We start from the raw sequence: 8,705 nt of genomic DNA, 5'->3' as shown, positions 1-8,705 counted from the left end.
TGATTTTTATTATTTATCCTTGCAATTCTAATGCAGATTTATAAAAAAACTGCAACTGGTGTCTTTCTTTACGTATTTTTTCTGTTCCTTATTTGGAGTTGAATAAGGAATAAGGAACTGGTTCCCGATTCCCTATTCGACTTTAACATTTTTTTCAAAAAAAAATATGTAGATGCTTTATTTCATGATTTTAATGATTGATTCTTGCAATTCTTATGCATATTTATCAAAAATAACTGCAACTGGTGTCTCTCTTTACTTATTTCCTTATGTTCCTTATTCGGAGTTGAATAAGGAATAGGGAACTGGTTCCCTATTCCTTATTCGACTTTAACATTTTTTTCAAAAATATTTTTATGCAGATGCTTTATTTCATGATTTTTATTATTGATCCTTGCAATTCTAATGCAGATTTATCAATAATAATTGCAACTGCTGTTCTCCTTTACGTAATAACTTCTGTTCCTTATTCGGAGTCGAATGAACCTGAACATTTTTTTTCCAAAATATTTTTATGCTAATGCTTTATTTCATGATTCTTATGATTGATCATTGCAATTCTAATGCAGATTTATAAAAAATAACTGCAACTGGTGTCTTTCTTTACGTATTTTCTTCTGTTCCTTATTCGGAGTTTAATAAGGAATAAGGAACTGGTTCCCTATTCCTTATTCGACTTTAACATTTTTTTCCAAAATAATTTATGCAGATTCTTTATGCAATGATTTGAATGGGGTATAAATTTTATTTTAAATAAATACTAATTCTGCTGTTTCTTATTTAGATTTGAATAAGGAATCAGGAACTAGTTCCCTATTCCTTATTCGAAAAAGGAATAAGGAACTGATTCCTTATTCCTTATTCGAAAAATGAATAAGGAATAGGGAACTAACTTGATGTACATTCATCAGCTGGGTTTTACATGTGACTCATTGTCCAAAGCTCGGCACTTGTATGTAGAGGGTTCTATGGGATAAACACCATATGGAATATTTCTCTTACAAGAAGAAACTTTCTCTATTATTCAGGAAAGTAGTCTATTTCATGAAAAAAATATTTTTCGAATGCTAGTCTGGATGGCAATTTCTATATTACTTTTGGAAATACTAAGACTTTTTTAAATATCAGGTTGTGCATGAAAAATTGTTGACCGGGTTCCCCACTTATGAACTTTTACAAAATTGCCTTTCTTGATATACATGACCCTGATCTTTGGACTGTTGAATTGGCTCTCAAACATTACACGTCCCAGTACTTGTTCTTGCGCAATTGACATTGACATAAGCAATAAACAAACAATTTTCATGGTATCCCTGTTTGAAGATAAAGTAATAATATAAGGTATATCATTTCCCAATCCGTTATAGGCCGTATATTTATGCTTAACTATTTCAAAATTCATATCTAAATGACAAAATACTAAAATGCACATCTTTATTCAAGCACTTTCAAGTCTAACTTAAGGAGTTGAGCTTCACACCTGGGTCTTTTTATGACATTGTATCAATGTGCCACACATTAATGCAATTTATTTCAAAATCTATCCAAAAATGACAGATATGGACGGGATTAAAAACGGACTGACAGGGACAAGCTCTTACTGGGAGATTTGTGAAGATGTCTAGTATCTTCATGTTTGTTTCTTACTCCAAAAGCAGCCTTATGCCTCCCATAACCAATGATTCATCCTATAGGTCGGGGGTATACGGAATTAATCTAAAAGCCAAATTGTGATCGCAAATACCCCTAACTGACAAAAGAGGACGCTCGGACAGATAGACAGACGGACAGATATTTGAGCAGGTCTCCTCTCAGGACGATAGTTTTAAAAAACATCGCAATAATTTAAAGAACATGCATTGTATTCTTAGAAGTATAAAAAAAACATCTAAATGACAAAAGTGAACGCAAATATGACTCTCATTTATGTTGTATTAGGGTATAAATTGTGACCTTTTTGCACCATTAAGTTTGTAGTTTTAATGGATGTTTTTTCAAAGTCTTTGCTTGGAAGTCTTAATTAGTATCACTGCACTTCTAGTAAAAGAAAACATGCCTAGTAAAATGCCTTCTTGTGCTTGTTTACTTTAATTATAATACAGTGTATAAAACATAGGAAATTGTCCGCCATTTTGAAAACCAAGATGGCTGCCGCAATAAATTTTATTGTTTTTGCATCTATTCTTCTCGTCCACACTTCAGTAGACTAAAATTAACAAAGCCTTAAATTAAAATGCCACAAAATGTGTATATATCTCGCCCATGGGAGAATTAAAGTAAAATTAAAAAATTCAATGGCGGCCATTTTGAAATTGATTTTTATAGGTCAAGGACTAAAAATACAGCCTTGGTAGAGCAAAAAATGAATTCAGCGTACTCAAAATAGGTAAGTAAGCCCAACTACCTGCTTGTACTAAAAAATGCCGTTAGGATGAACATTTTTCCAAAATCAAACCAGTCTATCAGTCGTAAAATATACCATTAAGTTTATTACCATCAGGAAAAAAACTCGTTTAAAATGTTTGATACTGTTTATCTGGAGGAATTTATACATTGAAATGCAAAATGATAATTAAGTACAGAATCCAAAATATGACAAAATAAGAAAATTGAAAAGATAAGAGACGGGTATAATAAGATATAACCTACCTGTTCAACAACAACAAAGAAATATTTTAATAAAGTGAAGCTTATATAAACGTCAAACGTTCCTCAGAAGTAATCGATAAAATCTGAATAATATATTTGATATTTATAGATATAAGGCATTTACATAAAAACCCAAACAATAAGTCTTCATGGTGAACCCTTGATAGAATTGAAAAGGAAAACAAGTTCACCTTATGCAGAACGGTCCTCTGTTAAGCAAGTACTTTTTCGCCTTAGTCAATTAATCTTATTTTTTAATTTAAAAAAAAATTGAATGTACCCTACACCTAAAATACAGACCACGGGTATTATACATTACCAACACTATCGATCCATTAAAATACAGCGTATCACTTTTTCTACATTTTATGACAATAAATTTACATTCAACGCTGCTTTCTTCGCGTGATTGATATCTAACTCGCTCTACCCTACCCTATATGACTCCTTTCGAATAGAGTACCAAACTGGAGCACTTTTCTCTACTCCAAAGTGCGCTATACAGGTATGTATGCAATTTTTAACATCAGACAAACTATCGCACTTTCGGTCACACAAATTAAAACAAAAATCATGAATTTCTCTTTTTCTAATTATGTTAAAGGATGGTAAGATTTATATATTAATTTATTATAGTTCTTTGTCTGTAGAATGCGGTAGAAAAGACTTTCATTGAAAAGAATTCAGCGTGTGCAATCCTGTTATCACTAGAAAAAATGATACATTACTTTAGAATGCCTACCAAAATTAGTGCCAAATTTTAAAAGCCCATCAAGATTGTAAGCGTATATTTAGATAAAATGCACGCCCATTTATCACAAGAATTATTTTCATACACGTATAAGAGAATTTTAGGACAATACGAAATTCATCTCTATTCTGATTAAGCGGTCATTTTGAAATGGCAACGTTTTGGTGGTACAGAAAATAGTTACATTTATCGAGTAAATGTCTCCAAGAACACGCTCTTCGAAACATTTGTTATTTTTAGGAAAACATTTAAAATTTAAAAGTTTTTCATATAGTCACAATGTTTGTGATATTTAAAATGGTATCATTCATAAAACATTGTTTACCAAAGACTTATTAAGCAACAAAAACATTTTGTTCTAATTACTGCAACATCAGAATATAACGACTCTAAATTAAATAATTTGATTGCACAGTAATGGCGACTGCCATCTTTAACTCCACCTTAAATAATTATTTCAGATTGCAAATCGAAAAAAAAAACAACGTCAGTAACTCAGTATTTAAGCAGAACTCAGTTAACACCTTCAGAAATTTGGAACCCAACTTGAAATTACATGAAATGAAACTGTACTTTCTTTAAACATTTAATGATTGTCAACATTGTGTACGTTTTTATTGGCAATGTCATGTGGTCCAAATATTCAGGAAAATTGAAAATTGTGAAATAGGCTTGTAAGATTGTTACATTTGCAAACATGGCAATATTTGTATAATCTTGTTAACATTTTCACTTTTTGTCTTTAAAGAAGACCTTTTTCTTGTAAATTATGATTGACAAAAACAATTTAGTTTTAAAAATGACATTCTGATTGTGTTTATTTCCATGCCAGATAACCCTGTAACGTAACTCTAGTCTTTGTTAAAAATGCCAATATTTCCTATTAGGGGCCTTTTAACTTTTTCTCACCTTATTATATAAGAATAAATAAGTAATAAAAGCATATAAGTTTACCTTTAAAGTAAATCCTTAACATCCGCTTAAGTTGTCCAACATCAATGCCTTCAATGCGTATTACCCGTTGAAGTTAATAACTTTACATACCCATCAAAGCTCGTATGGCACGTATGTTGTCAATATGCGTGACGAGAACTCTCTATATAATAGAGCAATTTGCAATACGATAAATGTAGTTATCATGATTTATCGTAAATATAAAATATCAAGAACTAATAAGAAACGATAGATAAAGCCTTTAAAAATGAATAAATTATTTCGTGATCGTACACTGAACAGATATAAAAGTTATTACCATTTTAATGTAATATGTTTATATATTGTTGGTAGCGATTTACAATTTCTAGTGTGATATCAATGATGACCTCCTTTATAGCGTGAAATCACAAGGGAAAGTAAAAATATTAGTAGATAAATAAATAAAGAATGTATAACTATAAAAGATGTTAAAGCTCCAAAGCAATTAAATTAATTCACTTTGATCAATCAGTTAATTATATTGGCTTGCAATCTGCTAGAACTTTGACAACACTTTGACTAATGAGGAAACTTGAAACTTTTGAACATTTTCATCGATCAACTATTGCATTCTGACCATCAATATTGTATTCTATATCAAGTTTGACCAACTAGTTAGCTTGAACTTGCACTTCCTTTTGTAAGGTCTTAGTGCCAAGAACTTTAACTCATGCCAGATGACGTTCACCTGGGCTTCGATACCATTTGTGGCAATAGTGCATAATAATAATAATAATAATAATAATAATAATAATAATAATAATAATGACAATAATAATAAGAAGAAGAAGAAAAGTAGAAGAAGAAGAAGAATATTATAGTGTAATGTTAGCTCTTCTGAATTAAGTTTACAGACAATTAATTTCTCAAGGAGATACAAAACAAATTGCATTTGAAACTTGATTGATGCTATTAAGATATTGATGCTATTAAAATATTAAATTGGTGCTATTAAAATATTAACTTATCTATATATACAGACACTGTTAACGTTTTTGTCAACGCACGTCTGATAGTCCGGCTAGCATATATTGTTATCATATTTGGCGGAATAAAAGTGTAAAACATTTGGAAAACAGAGTCTGTGTATGTCTTTTGAACAGCATGCTTTCAGATCAAAACTCTGATAACAACATGTTTCGCATAGATAGCATCATTTACTATGCCTGTGACACGACTTTATTATCCTATAAAATAATATTGCACACTTTGATACATTATCAAACAAATGTTTTGCAGTCTTCCATCAAGGTCAATGTCACTCAAATAAAAACTTCCAGACGATGTGCTGTCCCAAATAAAGAAAACAAAAATGCATATAGAAGAATTTCACCAAGTCCATACAGGAAAATATGAATATGTTACAAATTTCCTATTCATGTTATTTTCACGCTTGCGTTATATCGATAAAAAAGCAATTAAAAATTTTAAAATGACAAAAAATATAATAATGTTAACGAAGATAACATCTGCCTTTGTTACTGCGCATATAGCTGTAAACGAATATACCTCTCCAAAGAGCTTTATTTGTTGACACCTTACTTTAATTGCATCGAATTTAGGTCCTCAACAAAGGGGAGCTGTATACGTCAAGACGCTCTTCAAGTTTATGTTTGTAATTGTCATCATCATCATCATCATCGTAATTATCATCATCTACATCATCATACTCATCATCGTCGTCGTCATCCTCCTCCTCATCATCATCATCATCATCAACATCATCACTACCATCATCAACATCATCATACTCATCATCAAAATAATCATAATCAGTACAATATTATAGATATCATCAACATCATACTTTTCATTATCTGTACATCATTATAAATATCATCATCATCATCATCATCATCTTCATCGTCATCAACTTCAACAACAACAACAACAACAACAACAACGACGACGACGCATTTCCATCATTCTCATCACAAGTACAAAATCATCATCATCATCACCATCATTACAAGCACATAATCATCTTGATCATCATCTCCTTTTTTTGGACATTATCATCATAATTGAATATCAGTTTCATTCAATCTTTATAACCAGTATATCATCATCTTCATAATCATAATCAATAGTTTATAAGTAAAATCATCATCACATCACAATCATCACTACCATTATCGGTACCACCATCATTATAATAAGCATCAGTACATCATCATCAGTACATCATCATCCATACGTCACCATCAGTACATCAGTATCGGAATGTTGAAAATATGTATTCATAATAAAAGGGCCACATATTTGAGCAAGTCAAGTTGAAAATATGCACTTGATGCATCTCGATGTGAAACTGAAAATATTTATTGATTTATAACGAATTTTAATAACATTAAAAATGCAGTGAAGGCGCCATCGGACTTGTTATTAATCGATGACAAGTGAATGCAAAATGTGACAATAATTATAATAGAATAAGAAATAAAATGACACCTTGATATGAAATACTCTAAAAATCAATGGTCCAAGTTGTCAAATTTGTAAATGTCAAATGTTCGCAACGTACAAACGCAACCAGCTGCAGCGTTAAAGTATTAGAAATGGAAGGCAGCAAAATAACTTAATATGGGTGTTTCCTTGTGGGTCTCTACAAAAGTTGACATCAAGGTCAAAAAAGGCTCTGTCTTTAGGGTAAATTCTAAATTTAGTAAAATGTTTAGTAATCGTCCCTTCATCCAGCGATGAGCAGCATTGCATACACCACTACACCTTTTATAAAAGTTCTACATTACAAATCAAATAGCTTGTAAACATCATTTGCACGGAACTACATATTAAATTATTATGCAGGATTTTAGATATGCATATTAAATATGATGCCGCTCTAGTTGTCACTGTACTGTACAACCATTGAATGGATTATATTCTCACTGGAACTACAGATTTCTAATATATGGACCTTCATTAAAGCTGCTTAACCTACCCTCGTATATGATTGTAAAACATGGTACACATATCATCTGGACGCTCAGGTAGTTGGTATTTAGAATTGTCTAGCATACATCACGGAAGTTTATGACAAATCTTGTCGAAGGCTTGTACATTTGTCTCAGACTAGTGGCTGGTGGTCAGTTTTGTTATATTGTCGTATACAGGGGAAATTCTAACGATTCTCTTTTGAAAGTAAATAAATCAAGAAAAAAAATATTTCTTATTCATTGAGTTCTATACATAAATAAGTTATTAGTAAAGAAGACTATTAGTAAGTTATGACAAAAATAATATTTGATAAACAACATTATATCTTAAGGTTGGATTATCCACTTAACATTTGATTATACTGGTACAACATCCTAAAACAACTTAATTAATAATAACACTGTTCTAGAAATATCCTCGACTGATGTAAAATCGCGATGTATATTAATTCGCGAAATCTGTTTACACTCGCGTAGTCTCGCTAAATCTCGTCGCACCTGCTACCCTGTGACGTCATATTTACTACAGTGTTTACTCTACCGTATCGTCTGACCTACTTGTGGAAATGCGCTTTATTTACAGGTATTAATGAGTTATTTAAGAAATTATTAGAACAAAATAATCTCCAAAGTAACCATCCTTATTCTTTTTAATAAATCTTTAATTCGTTTGGTTCATGAATGAATGAATGTCACGTGACATAAACATTGAAACAAATTAAGGCCATGCAAATTTTTTACAGTGGGTTTTCAACACCCATATCACTTACAGACAAAAAAAATGTTTTTATTCTTTTCTTTTAGGCAAATCCTCAACCTATCAGGAAAAATATAGGCTGTACTCACCTGCAGCCCTTACTTCAGCCTATAAATGTGTAAAAGAGGAAGGAATGTCAGTTCTGAGGGCTTCAAAGGTTTTTTGTGTACCTGAAATTACCTTAAGGGACAGGGTATTAGGAAAAGTTGATCCAGACACGTAGTGATGGGTAAAACTCCTCTTTTTGAACAGTATGAGGAGGCTAAAATAGTTATATGACAGAGTTAGCTAGGCTATGGTTATACTCAAAATGAATGTATTGATGTTGCCTCACAATATGCTGTTGAGTTGGGTAAACGAAAGAAGGAACAAGGTTTATCAATGATGTGGATGAGAGGTTTTCTTTCTAGATGGCCAGAAATGCGTGTAATTAAACCAAGAGCCCTCGAGTTTGTACGAGCAAAAATGGCAAAAGAAAGTGTTGTAATGTCTTACTTTGACAGTCTAGAGCAATGTTTAAGAAAACATGATCTTTTAGATAAACCGCACTTAATCTATAACATTGATGAGAAAGGTGTATCAGTTGAGCACAGACCTCCTTACTTTGTAGCTGGTTCTGAATATACAGCTCAAGCTG

Source organism: Ruditapes philippinarum, unplaced genomic scaffold, assembly GCF_026571515.1.
Source record: "Ruditapes philippinarum isolate M1 unplaced genomic scaffold, ASM2657151v2 ctg4858_1_1_1_1, whole genome shotgun sequence".
Lineage (NCBI taxonomy): Eukaryota > Metazoa > Mollusca > Bivalvia > Venerida > Veneridae > Ruditapes > Ruditapes philippinarum.
This window is presented reverse-complemented; position numbering follows the sequence as displayed.